This window comes from Phyllostomus hastatus, unplaced genomic scaffold (assembly GCF_019186645.2).
Source record: "Phyllostomus hastatus isolate PE091 unplaced genomic scaffold, TTU_PhHast_1.1 phas_contig_150, whole genome shotgun sequence".
In the NCBI taxonomy this organism is placed as follows: Eukaryota; Metazoa; Chordata; class Mammalia; order Chiroptera; family Phyllostomidae; genus Phyllostomus; species Phyllostomus hastatus.
In genome coordinates this window covers 314,438-328,359 of record NW_025333611.1, presented here as the reverse complement: position 1 = coordinate 328,359, position 13,922 = coordinate 314,438, and the positions used below count along the sequence as shown (strand labels likewise).

General features: G+C 60.4%; 1 protein-coding gene and 1 long non-coding RNA gene across 4 annotated transcripts in view; one reads left to right on the top strand and one right to left on the bottom strand.

Annotated features, from left to right (window-relative positions):
* The window catches only part of SUN1 (Sad1 and UNC84 domain containing 1), a 36,650-nt gene extending 27,010 nt beyond the window's left edge, over positions 1–9,640 (bottom strand). For 2 of the 3 annotated variants that reach the window (XM_045824402.1, XM_045824435.1), the window contains exon 1: positions 9,516–9,640. The gene's annotated coding sequence lies outside the window, so the exon portion shown is untranslated. Of the gene's footprint in view, positions 1–5,007; positions 5,032–9,515 lie in introns of those variants that run through there. The other variant, XM_045824429.1, reaches the window with a different exon arrangement.
* Positions 9,641–9,792: 152 nt separating this feature from the next.
* LOC123809791 lies at positions 9,793–11,687 on the top strand. Its single transcript, XR_006784096.1, has 2 exons — positions 9,793–10,343; positions 10,710–11,687. It is a non-coding gene; the product is annotated as an uncharacterized LOC123809791 (long non-coding RNA).
* Positions 11,688–13,922: the final 2,235 nt, after the last annotated feature.

Sequence of the window (13,922 nt, the reverse complement as noted above, 5' to 3'; positions counted from 1 at the left end):
CCCGGCCTAGTCTGCGTCTCCTCCCCTCACGACAGCCCAGACCCCAGGGATCGGCGGGGCCAGGTCCCCGCTCCCTGGGGCGGGGCCGAGCCACACCCAGCCGCAGGGCACTCAGGGCTTCCGCCCACAGTGGTGTTTAGCTGTGGCTCGCTAGGCAACCGCCACCCGCTGCACCGGCAACGGTGCTCCTGCCCGGCCACTGTTTATCCTCTGGGGCGCCCAAGTGGCATTTTATTTCTTTAAGTGTATTTCATTGACTGTGCAATTACAGTTGTCCCAGCTTCCCCCCTTTGCCCCCTCCACCTGGCACCCCCCTTCCCTCCGGCACACCCCCACCTTCGTTCCCGTCCGTGGGTCGCACATGTAAGTTCTCTGGCTTCTCCATTCCCTGCACTACTCCTAACCTGCCCCGATTTGTACCCACCACTGATGCTTCTTATTCCCTTACCTTCTCCCCCCGGCCCACTGATAACCCCCCATGTGATCTCCGTTTCTGTGGTTCTGTTCCTGTTCTGCGTGTTTGCTTCAGTTGTTGACCGTTGTGAATTTGTTGCCACTTTAATGTTCACACTTTTGATCTTTTTCTTAGATAAGTCTCTTTAATGTTTCATGTAATAAGGGCTTGGTGATGATGAACTCCTCTAACTTGACCTTATCTGGGAAGCACTTTATCTGCCCTTCCATTCTAAATGAGAGCTTTGCTGGATAGAGCAATCTTGCATGTAGGTCCTTGCCTTTCATGACCTGGAATATTTCTTTCCAGCCCCTTCTTGCCTGCAAGGTTTCTTTTGAGAAATCAGCTGACAGTCTTACGGGAACACCTTTGCAGGTAACTGTTTGCTTTTCTTGCACTGCTTTTAAGATTCTCTACTTTTAACCTGTGGCAGTTCAGCTATGATGTGTCTTGGTGTGGTCCACACTGGAGCCAGCTGGTCTGGGACTCTGTGGGCTTCCTGGACTTGTACGTCTATTTCCTTCACTAAATTAGGGAAATCTTCTTTCATTACTTTTTCAAATCAGTTTTCGGTTTCTTGCTCTTCCTCTTCTCCATCTCGCACCCCTATGATTCTGGTGTTGGCATGTTTGGAGATGTCCCAGAGGTTCCTCACCAGGGGTGTCAAACTCATTGTCACCGGGGGCCACATCAGCCTTGTGGTGGCCTTCAAAGGGCCAAAGGCAACTTTAGGACTGGGTAAATGGGACTGCTCCTTAACAGTCAAGCGAGAGCTCGGCCCTGCTGTCGGGTAGAAACAAGGTAGAGGGCGGGATAAAACAAGGTAGAGGGCTGGGTTTGGCCCGCGGGCCTTGTGTTTGCCACCTGTGCCTTAGACTATCCTTGTTTCTGTTTAATTTTTTTCTTCCCGTTCTGATTGAATGCTTTTTCCTTCCCTCTGCTCCAAATCGTTGATTTGAATCTCGGCTTCATCCCCTCCACAGTTGGTTCCCTATACATTTTACTTTATTTCACGTAGTGTAACCTTCATTTCTGCCTGGGTCTTTTTCATGCTGTTGCAGTACCCAATCAGTTCCTGGAGCATCCTGATAACCAGTGTTTTGAACTCTGCACTGATAGTTTCATTTAGTTCTTTTTCTGGGGTTTTGTTCTGTTCTTTCATTTGGCCCATTTTCTTTGTCCCCTCTATTTGACACCCTCGCCGTGTTTGTTTCTGTGTACCTGGTGGAGCTGCTTTGACTCCCTCTCTTAGGGGTGTGGCCTGTTGTAGAAAAGGCACTTGTAGCCCTGGCTGGTGTGGCTCAGTGGGCTGAGCAGTGGACTGTGAACAAAAGGGTTGCTGGTTCGATTCCCCGTCGGAGCACATGCCTGGGGTGCCGGCCAGGTCCCATTCCCAGCTCTCACCCCACCAAAGGAGAGCTGGTACCAGGAGGGGGTGCCTGTCCCGCGGGAGGCACAGCCATCTAGGCATTATTTCCTTTGCCCCCTTTGTACTTTATTTTACCCTGCACTCTCATTTAAGAGTCGTGCCTCAGAGCGGGACTGATGGCTAGCTCTAAAGTGTTCCCGACCCGCCCAGCAGGGAAGCAGCAGGCCCCCCAGGAGAGCACCTGTGTGGGGCGGACACGTTCAGCTCCGAGCTGCCGGACCGAGCAGGGAAAAGCACGCGCCCCAGGAGACGGTGGGCCGAGAGCGCCCTCACGTGGAGGGGAAGGCACCGGCGGGGAAGCCTCCCCAGGGCCCCCCTCCCATCCTCACTGGTGGAGGCCACCCCGGCTGGCAGCACAGGCCAGAGGACAGGCCCAAACTTGGGTCACAGACCTCAGGAATTCAGTGTCTTTACCAACACGCAAGTCCCAGCAGGGCTTTAAGACGGGAGCTAAGCTTCTCCTTCCCTAGTGCATTCGGTCGCGCCGCCGTCGCGCGGGGCCGGTGGAAACACACGGCTGCACCGTGGCCTTGGACGCCTCGGGCGTGGTGGAGCAGAGCCCTCCCGCCACACGCAGCTCAGACCGGCGCCACGCAGAGCGTCCGCACTCGCCAGCGACAATCCAAGAAACACGCCTGACGAACCGCAAACACCGCCAGTCACACAGGGTTGGAAACGGAGCCTCGAGCACACGGCGCAACCAGAGGGTGGCAAGACTGCCGGGGTCCGCAGTGAGGTCGCACCCGTCCTCTCAGGAACCGCTGGGCTCCGGGGGAGGACCGGAGGGCACGGCGGCGCCTGCCTCCACCGCCACACACCCCAGCGCCACCCCGGCAGGCGGTGTTCCTTGGCAGCACACCGGGCGCTGTCTGCGGACCAGCGTGTCACACGCTGGGCTGCCCACGAGAGGGCCTGGTCACCGACGAAGTGGACGGAGACGAGCGCGAGCCGGCTGTCTGGGGCGACCTACACAGCTGTCTGGCCAGGAGCCCCAGGAGCCGCCTCCTCACCCCGCTGAGACGGCACGCAGCCCCTGACCCCGCCTGCAGAGCCCGTGCACAGAGAGAAGCGCTACCCACGGGGACGGTGACAGACAGGACCTGTCCCAGCTCTGGGCACGGCTCCAGGCAGCGCCACCTGCCCAGAGCCCTGGGGAGGGGCGGGGAGGGGCCTCTGAGCTGGCAGCGGAGGGGCCGGCTGGCGCCTCTGCTGACGTGGTCCCTCGGGACCTTCCGGAGGGAAGGGGGTGGGGTGTGGCACAGACAGACACGCCCACACACTGGCAAAACTCCAGCTTCGCCACGCCCGGACCGCCCAGCGCTCAGCTCCCCGGGGGCCTTGTGTCCATTCAGGCATGTGGCCACGGTGTCCTCGTGAACAACACAAACTTCTAAAACAAACTCCGAGACGCCTCTTTAAAAATCAGGACTAAAAAGAAGCAGTACTAAATTGTAACATGGTATCTCTGTTCAGAATCTTAATTCTGTGACAACCAAACAACATAGAAACTGGTAAGAACATTAATTATCTCCGCCTGTAGATTTAAAAAGTCACCCTTGGGTGACACGTGACCACATCCCCAGGACCCTGCTCCGCGGCATCGCTTCTGCCACGTGACACACGGGAGCTGGCCCCACAGCTCGGGGTCACCTCGGAGCAGCATGGGGGTCACCTCGGAGCAGCACGGGGGTACTCCCAAACACCTGACTCCCGCTGAGGGAGAACCCTTGGACGTGAACTGACCGCCTGCAACAGCAAATCAGAAGTAAGCAGCTGTGACCTGAAAATGTTTGAAAGGGCTTTACAGGGCGCTATGTGTGCCTAAGGGTGGTTTTAAAACACCCAGGAAGACCCTGCACTAAGCTCAGGGGTGAACTACGGAGAGTGAGGCTTCTGCTTTCCTCCTGCCCCCTTCAGTGCTGTTAGAGGTTTTTCAGTAGCAAGTACTGGCTATACAGCAATTAACTGAACAAACATTACTTTCAAAAAGAAAAACTAAGCCCTGGCTGGTGTGGCTCAGTGGATTGAGCGTGGGCTACAAACCAAAGGGTCGCCAGTTCGATTCCCAGTGAGGGCACGTGCCTGGGTTGCAGGCCAGGTCCCCAGTGGGGGCCACGTGAGAGGCAACCACACATTGGTGTTTCTCTCCCTCTCTCTCTCCCTCCCTTCCCCTCTCTGTAAAAATAAATAAATAAAATCTTTTTTAAAAAAGAATAAACAGTTGGTGTTCGATGCGAGGCAGTTCGGGCAGCCAGGACCCGGGGCCCCTCCGGCTGTGGCACCCCCGCCCCGGGAGGACGCCGCACCTCGCCCGCCAAACCAGCCATGGGGGCGCGTGCGGTCACACACCTCAGCCCCGCACAGGGAGAACCGCTGTGACAAACACAGCGGTGCGACATATCTTGAAATAAGTAGAACAACAGAATAAAAAAAATAGAAGCCAGCTATTTTCAGCAGCAACTCTGCACAGAAAGACCTCTTCTTGCCAAGACGTGAAGTCTCTTTCCTTTTCTTGGAAGTGATGGAACGGCAGGAAGGGGCGGGGCCCGCTGCATCTGTTTACACAACAGCAGCCCAGTCTCCCGGGGCACCAGCCTGCCCCCGCCCAGCGCCCCAGTGTCCCTGATCCCTGTTCCCCGTTCCCAGTCCTCCCAGCCAGGACCCCAGCTCCCGGACGGCAGGGCTCTTCTGCTGCACAAAGGCCAGGTCAGGGAGGTCACTTCGGGCCGGTGGCTGTGAGGGGCCTTGCAGAGCACGGGCCCAGTGCACGGGCCACGCCAGGGGCCGCCCAGGCGGTTGTCCCACTGGAAAGAGCTCGGGCACCGTGCTGCCCCTAGCAGTGCCCTGTCGGCCTCTGGGGACTCCGGGGGCCACACCCGCAGGCGAGGCTGTACAAGCTGCGAATCACGCACACGGCACACAGGCCAGGGACACCCCCGCCGGCTACCGAGCTGGCTGTGCTACGGTCTCTCCGACTCTCACATCGGGGCTGCCGAGGCCCTCCCTGACCCCAGGACGCAACAACAGTCCGCTTCGTCCTGCATCACCCCTACTGGTCGGACTTCTGCCCCTGCAGCCACGCCTGCAATCCCTGCGGAAACGCGGGGCAGAGACACCTCCTCACCTGCTGGAGAGCACATCCACCAGCGGCCACTCAGCCTGCCCCTCCACTCCCCCCCCCTCCCCAGCAGCGTGCTCCCTCCAGGGCATCGCCCTCCTCCCTGCCGCCCCCTGGCCACACCCCCGCCGGCTGGGCGGGCACGAGGAGGCCGGCCTGCGGGACCAGCGAGCACCCTCGGACGGCCAGAGCAGCGAGGGCTGCGCGCGCCTGGGCCCCTCGTCCCGGCACGTCTCCCAGGGCTGCGGGCACGGCCCTCCTCTTTCCTCGTCTCCTCGGAACAGCTGTCCGTTCCTCCGCCCAGCTGACCAGGGCGACACCAGGAACCGCAGCAGCAGCTCTGCGCCTGCACTGTCAGGTGAGCACCGCCTCCCCACCACCCCTGTAGTGCCTGTCCCCCCAAAGACAGGGCACCTGCTACAAAGGCCTGCCACCTGAGGAGCGAGTAAAGGAACCGCCGAATCGATCTTCCTCCTGCCCAGACAGAGCTCACATCCCCCAGTCACATTCACAGAGGCCGCGGGGGGAGACCGGAGGACCAGGGCCAGAGCAGGCAGCTCTGTCCTCGGGCTGCAGCCCTGGGGAGCCCAGCGCCCCCCTGAGACCGGCCTGCACCTGCTCGCCCACAGCGCGCGCAGTCTGGGGCCTGCAGGGCGACCGGCACCGCTGTCGGAAGCACCTGCCACCGGCTCTCACCCCCTGAACTGCAGTCCCCAGCGGTAACCACTCGCCGAGCGTCCCCACGCAACTGAACGGGAGACGGTGCGGCCGGCCGGGCAGCACGCCTCGCCACAAACAGAACTCGAACTGCGCGCAGGCCGCGCTGCGAGCACCGGTCCCCCGTGCCCTCTCTCTGCTCCCCTGGGTCTGGCTGGCCCAGCGGTTTCACACACAGACCCACGGGGTCGGGGCTGGCCCGGTCTCCTTCGCCTGAAACTCGAGGCTGGTAAGCAGTTAAAACGGCAATGAGTTCCAAGTTCAGAAGACAAGGGGAGAAGAAAGCGAGAGTTTCCGATCCACTGCACAGCACTGCCCGCAGGCGGCAGGGAGCACAGCCGCCCCTCGGGCACACTCGCAGCCCGGCCCAGCCGGCATCGCTGCCTGCTTCCCACCTGCCCGGGAGCCCAGCTGCCCCCCTCCCCCCCGTCTGCCCTGCGACTGGCCACTGGGCGCGGAGCAGCAGTGGCAGAGGGACCGCGCTCCAGGGCTCTGCCCCACCGGAGAGGCTACGGACAGCTTCGTCCTGCGCCACCTCCCCGGCCCGAAGGGTTGCCTGGCGTTTCCTGCGAGCCAGTCCCAGCCAGCCGTCTGCAGAATGGGGAGACCACGGGACTGTCATCAACTGAGGGCGAGGAGCAGGCGGCCGGTCAGACACCCGCAGCCAGACACCCGCGGCTCTGACAAGGGACCTCACAGGGGCCCCCCCACCCCCCTGGCGGGGACAGTGCGTGGGGCACAGGCGCTGTTGGCTGCCGCCGTCTCCCAGACACCCTCTCCAGCGGGGCTTCTTAAAATACACACACACACACACACACGTATGTACACACCTATACATACACACACGCACAAACCCCAAAGAACAAAACCCTCGGGAGAGAAGATGGCGGTGGGAACCGTGGGAGCTACAGAACACACGGGCAGCTGAAAACCGACAGGCCAGGAACCCGGAGGTCCCGCCGGGCAGCCGGGAGCGCTGGGAGACACCAGGGGACCTCCCCCCCGCCAGACCAGACAGCGGTCCTGTGACCATATGCAAGCGAGGGGGCGGGATGGACCTGCACCCAGGAGGGGTGGGACGAGGGGAGTGTGTGCGAGAAGCGGTCGGGCAGAGCCACTCGGTCTTCTCAGGTGGACGGGAACCCCTTCCTCCATGACGAAAACACTCAACAAACCAGGATTGGAGGGAAACTCCCTCAGCCGACCAGAGCCATTACTGAAACCCCCGGCGGCTGGCTGGCGTGACTCAGGGGAGCGAGCACCAGCCTGCAAACCCAGGGGTCGCCGGTTCGATTCCCAGTCAGGGCACAGGCCTGGGTTGCGGGCCAGGTCCCCAGTAGGGGGCACACGAGAGGCAACCACACATTGGTGTTTCTCTCCCTCTCTTGCTTCCTCCCTTCCCCTCTCTCTAAAAATAAATAAGTAAAATGTTTTAGAACCCATGGCGAGCCTCGGAACCGGCGGGGAAAGACCAGGAGCTTTCCCGGAAGGTCAGGAGCAAGCCTGGGACGCTGCACCCGCCACTGCCTGCCCCCAGCACTGTGCTAGGCTCCTGAAGAGGAGACATGTGGCCCCCAAATGGGAAAGAAATAAGGCTTCCTTATCACAGGTGCCACGGTCTCACCTTTAGGAAATCCTACAGAATTCACAAACAACTGTTACCGCTAGTAAACGCTGTGCAAAGTTACTCGATACAAGGCCAACACACAGAAATCCGGTGCATTTCTATACACCAACAGTGAACAACCTGGAAATACAACTAAGAAAACAGTTCCTCTTACAAGAGCATCAAAAAGACCAACAAACTCGGAATAAACTGAACGGAGGAGCTGCCCGACTGGGGCCTGGGAAACTGTGCAGCGGGGCGCCCGCCCGCCCGCCCGCGGCCGGGAAGGCCCCCCCCACGCCGCACGTTTGCTTCAGACCTGGTCCCCGCTCACCAGTCTCAGTCTGCGTTTGCGCGTCTGCAGCGCGGCCTGGAGACGCCGCGAGGTGGGACGCCACTGCGGGGGCGGGGGGGGGGGACGACACCCTGTTGAGCCATGCCAGAGGAAACACCGGTGAACCCGAGGCCACCCGCAGGCTGGAGGACGTGCACCGCCAGCCTGCCCACCCAGCCACGCAGCCGGCCACACCCCCACGGCCCCTCCCGCACACACAGCAAAGCTCCTCCTTCACTTCACGTGCAGCTGAGTGGGTCCCAAACAGCCCAAATCAGTCTTGAGAAACAGTTGGAAGACTCGGTTCCCGATCTCCAAACTCACCACAAAATGGTGTGTTGTTAGCTGGCACAAGGACAGACAGAGCAAACTGGGGTCCCGAAATGAACCCCCCCAGTCACCGTCCGCTGATTTCCTACCTGCAGGCCAAGCCCACCCAGTGGGGCAGAAAACAGCCTCTTGGACCACGGAGCGGGGACAACTGGACGTGCACGTGCAAAAGAATGAAGGTGGACCCCTGCCTCACCCCGCACACACACAGTTCAGAATGGGTCAGAGGCCTAATCGTACGCGCTAAAACGGTAAAACAACAACAAACAAACAAAAAACCCCGGTGCATGAAAGGACGCCACCAAGAGGGGGAAGCGACCCCCCCCAGGGCAGGGGCTCCAGGCCGGCAAAGGCGGGACAACGCGAGGGTCTGCTAACGAAGTCCAAGTCCGCCGGGTCGGGCGCCTTCACCCAGCGGGGCGCCGCTCGGCCGGGAAGAGAGACGGAGGAGACCGGGTACAACCCGGGGGCACCTGGGAGACTTGATGCTGAGAGAGAGAAGCCGGGCACAAAAGGGCACGTGTGGTCTGAAGCCCTCAGGGTCACAGGCGGGAAGCGCAGCAGTGGGAGCGGGTCCCGGGGGGCGCTGACAGCCGAGAGCACTGCGCATGCGCTAACGGGGCAGGTCACAGTGTGGCTCCGCGGTGAATTCACTGCACCCCGAGCAGCAGCAGCAGCAGCAGCCCAGCCGTTGCAGAGGCCGGGGCAGGGGACGGGGGTGGGGGTTAGGGTGCGGGGCCCCAGCCCGAGCCCGAGGCCGGGGCAGGCTGCCTGAACCCCGCACAGCCTCGCGCCCGCGCCCACGCCCGGGCAGGGCCGGAGCCACTCGGCGTCGGCGCCCGAGACCAGAGCGGCGCGGGCCGCGCGTCACTCGCGCAGGAACGGGACACACGCACGGGGGGGACCAGGCGCTCCCGCCGCTGGGCAGCGCGAACGTGCTGCTGACTTTTAGGGGGGAAAAAAACACCGACAGGGCGCTGGGAGGCTGAAGGCAGGGTAACGAGGCTATCGGAAGACAGCCCGAGGAGCCCTCCCGGGAGCGGACGGAAACCGCGGCGCAGCGATAAGACCGCGCGAAGCCGGCCGGGGGCCGAGATACCCGCGCGAGCGGAGCGCAGGGCAGAGGAGAGCCTGGGACACGGAATAAAGGGAAGGAAACGGCTCCAGCCAGGAGCTCGGGGCGGCTCCGCAGAGCTGAGCGCCGCCCGTGCCGAGACCGGGGGCGGCGAGTGCCCGACGCCGACGCCGCCGGGACGCGGCCGACCCCGCGGGCTCCGGGGGACTGAGGGACGGGCGGAGGGACCGAGAGAGGCGGGGCGCCCCGGCTGAGCGGCCGCGGGCCGCGAACACCGCGGGCGCCGAGGCGGAGGCGCCTGTCGTTGGCGGCCCGGGCGGAGTCCGCAACTCGGCGCGTCCCCGCAGCCCCCCCACCGGCCGTGTGGGCGCCCGGCCCACCCCATCCCCGCGGCCGTACCGGAGCCAGAGCCAGGGCCCGACCCCCACCGCCACCCCCGCCTAGGACCTTACCTGCCTCGCGCCGCCGCCGCCGCCGCCTCCGCCAGAGGCCTAGTCCGCACCGCCCAGGCCCGGCCCCAGGAGCAGCCCGCTCCAGCGCCAGCCAATCGCGCGCTGCACCCAGAGCCGGGGGCGGGAGCAATGTCGACGTTCACCAATACTGACCACGCCACCTGAAGCGCTCGACCAATGCAGAAGCGACTACTAGAAGTACGGCCAATCAGGGGCGGAGACTGACTCGCAGGGGCGGGGAAACGTGCGGGGTGGGAGGTGAGGAAAAGAGAGGGCGGTAAGGCGGGGCAGTGTGTCCAAGGGCACCGGGTCTCCCGAGGGCACCAGCCGGACCACTTCACGTCCAGTCCGGTGCCCGCCGCCGCCCTCGCCCCGCCGCCGGCCTGGCCTCCCAGCTGCCCGAACCCCAGCTGGGCCCCCAGCGGTGCGGGCGCCCCGGCCCAGCGGTGCGCGCCCTGCAGAGGGACCCCTGCCGGGCACCCAGCTAGGGTCTTGGACCCCGTGGCCTGGAGCCGGGTTCCGGACGCTGCTCCCGCGGTTCCGGCCGATCCACACCCACCCCTCCCTTGGATTTTCACGACTGTGTTTCGGGGTAGACAGGACGCTACTACTTCTTATCCTCACGCTACAAAGGAGGGAACGGGTTCCCGGGCGTCGGGGAGCTGATCAGGCCCGCCGAGTCCGCCCGCCCCCGAGCGGAGCATTGCGCAGCCCTCAGGCCAGGACACGTTTATTCATGGCAGTGGCGTGGGTTGTGCGACTCAGCTGTGTCCACACGGGGTCTGTGACCGTCGCCCTGTCGGCGAGCGCACGGAAGTCTCCTCCTGGGTGTGTTTAACCGGTGCCTGTTCCTGCGGGGCGGGGCAGGTGTTGAACTGCAGTGGAAGGGCGCGGGGAGGAGGTGTTGCTTTTCCGGGGCTGCGGGGGCGGGGATCGGGTGGAGGAGAGGTCCTGAACCACTCTGAAGCGGGCCGGGACGGCGTCTCGTAGCCGCCGGTAACCGGTGAGCGCTGGCGGAGCGGCGGCCGCAGGCGGGAATGCTGTGGATGAAATCCGCCCACGGTGTATAAGACTGGAAAGAAAAGACGGCAGAGTGTCTCGGTGCTCTAAAATTTTGTGTCGATTTAAAGTTTTTTGGATATATTGGTTAAGTAAAATATATTATTAAGTTAATTTCGTCTGTTTCTTTTTTAGTGAGGCTACTAGAAAATGTAACACTTCTTTCCTGGCTGGAATGCTATTTCTAGTGAACGGAGGTGCAGGTGTTGCCGGAAACTTCTGGGTCGGGATTCTGCACTGGAAATATCCCAGAATGAATCTTTCTCCCCATGCTGCAAAATGACCCAAGAAAAAATTTTTTTAAAAGTTCAGCAACAATGAATGAGCAAGGTGCAAACCCACATGACATAAGGTAGAGGGAAGAGACAAGATTCTGGTGGGGTTCAGCGGAACCCTGGTAGATGCCAGGTAATGACAGGGACTCAACAAAATCCTGAGGGTCCCTAGAATAACCCCCTCCCACCTGGGCTGCTGGACAAAGACCAGGCCACTGGACTGGCTGTTACACCCCCTCCTCCCAGAGTTCACCCCAAGTCCACCTGACTGGCTTCCATTGCTTTGTGTTGGCTTCATCTGGACCCAGCTGGTCAGTATGGAACCACCTGGACTGAACTGGCTGGGACTGGTCTGGACCAGTGATTTGGTTTCAGTCCACCTGGTACCTTACCTTCACTAGGCACTTGAGCACAGCTGCGAATACTTGGAAAGTGCCTGGTCCAGCCCCTCAGGAGGAAGCCAAGGCAGGGAAGGATGCTTCAGGTGACCTTGTCCCAGTGAACTGACTGCTGTAGGGGACTTGCCCCGGAGCCTGGTAGGTGGCAGGTTACACAGAGGAGGGGAGAGGCAGCCCCAAGGGCAAAGCCTGTCCTTCAAGAAGAGCACCTCACCTTACTGCGTTCCAAAGACAAGGGTGCGAAGTTCGCTCAGGAAGTTCACGGAAACGTGTGTGCTGTGCCACTCCGTGTGTGCATGCACACGTGTGCACGAGGCACAGGAAAGTCTTGCTGGTGGTTCTGTCCACACAGGGGCATCGTGATTTGGTTTTCTTATCTTGACACCTGTATTTTGCACAATGAACTCAATACTTTTAGATACATTAAAGGTTTGAAAATGGCCCTGGCTGGTGTGACTCAGTGTATTGAACGCCTGCCAGCGAACCGAAAGGTCGCCAGTTCAGTTCCCTGTCAGGGCACAGGCCTGTTTTGGGGCCAAGTCCTCAGCTGGGAGTGCGCCAGAGGCAACCAATCCGATCAATGTTCCCCACATCGATGTTTTTCTCCCTTTCTCCCTCCCTTCCCCTCTCTCTAAAACTGAATAAATACAACCTTTAAAAAAAGTTTGGAAATGTTCAAGTACAGAAAAGCATTGTAATATGCCTCTTGGTTCCACGATCCTGAATTGACTACTAATATGTTTGAAGAAATAAAACTCTGTTCCAGGCGAATGGAACTCTAAATGAAGAGGAACACCACGACCTGAAGGAGACACTGAAGGAGACTCCCTCCCAGGGCCAGGAGGAGGACTCCTCATGACCTCAAAGGCATAAGCAAGCCTTATGGCGAAACACGGAGGCCCTGATTATATCACAGTGAAAGGTGTCTGTTCAGTCAGAGATTCCGTGAACCAACCAGCAGCCTGGTGACCAGCAGGAGACATTTGCAACATTTAAAACAGACTCAGCATCCCTGGCCAGGTCGCTCAGCGGGTGAGAGCGTCATCCCGACACACCAGGGTTGTGGGCTCCGCCCTGATCAGGGCACAGACAGGGATCAACCAATGATGCGTCCACATGTAGAACAACAGGTCAGTGTTTCCATCCCTCTCTCTTTAAAATCAGTATTTTTTAAGAAAAATTAAAACAGACAAGGGGTTACCACTTAGACTATACAAGAAGCTCCTGCCATTCAGCCAGAAAGGGGAACAGGATGGAAAAGCAGGCGAAGGAGGCGAGGCGGCCGTCCACAGGAGAAGGCCCCTAAACGCACGCCCCGAGCGTGGAGAGACGCTGAAGCTCTTCCGTGATCAGAGAATCGCACGGTCGGAGCAACTCCACGCCCCGCGCCCCGTCCAACAGTTGGAAAGGGGGCGACGCTGCGTGTTGGCGGGCACTCGGAGGCCGCAGGGACTCGGGCCCCATGGCGGAGCAGACCCCTCCAAAGCCCCAGGGGAGGGGCCGTGACCCGCCCTTCCTGCCGAGGTGCCCATCCTGGCACTGTCGGTGCAGTGAACAGACCGGCCGCATCCCCGGGTGGGCCGCCAGGAGGCGAGACTGGCCCTCCAGACGCAGACAGCAGCGGACGGTCCTGGGCAAACCCAGGCAGGTGGCAGGCTGTGGAATTCTACCAGCCGTGGGCTGCCCAGATATTTCTCAGACGTTGTTTTGGGGTGTCCTTGGGGGTTTTCTGGACGAGGTGAACATTCGATTCAGTAGATTGACTCAAGCAGACGTCTGGCCCCGGCGAGGGTCGGCCTCACCCAGGCCACTGGAGGCCGCAGGGGAATGAGGGGCCGAGGGGGACGGAACTGTCTCCGCCTGTCAGTCTGCCCTGGGACGTGGGTCTCCGCCCGCCTTTGGACTCGGCCTCTGGCTGGAGCTGACGGTGCCGGCTCTCCGGGGTCCCTGGCTCACTGGCTGCGGTCTCAGAACTTTTAGTCTCCACACTCCTGCATCCAGTCCGTGTGCTATGTTGTGATCAGTTTTAGATGAACATTATCTTCATGATACATGTGTGCTTTAATGTGACTATATGAAGAATCATTATATTTAAAACTTTTCTTATTAAAACGTGACTAAATATATGTTGTGTACACAAACAATATGTTCATAGACCCCCTCCATCTCTACCTGTATCAGGTAAGTAAAGGGGTTTCTCATATATACACACACACATATACACATATATACACACACATACATACACATATACACATACATACACACACATACCATATGAATGAACAGCACTGTAACTCAGTTATTTACAAAGAACTAAGGAAGGACACAGCAGAGGGCAGAGAAGAAACACACCCAAACTTTCTCCACAAAGAGATTCCCTTTCACACCTTCGCCCATGGGTGCGGAGTAAGAGACGGTGTTGAGGATGGAAGAGCACACATTGTGTTGTTTGCCCCAAGGAGTTAGTGGGGGGACGTGGGGCAGCAGCCAGCTGGAGCTGTGTGACCTTGACCCACGCCTGAGCCTCTCTGAGCCCCCACGGCCTGCCTGGTAAACAGGAACAGCCTGCCTGCGTCCGAGGGCCCCGTGAGCGTCGGGGCGGTGATGCCTCTGCGGTGCCTGGCCCCGGGGGAGCACCCCGCAGACGATGCCCTTTGTTCCAAAAGGGCAAT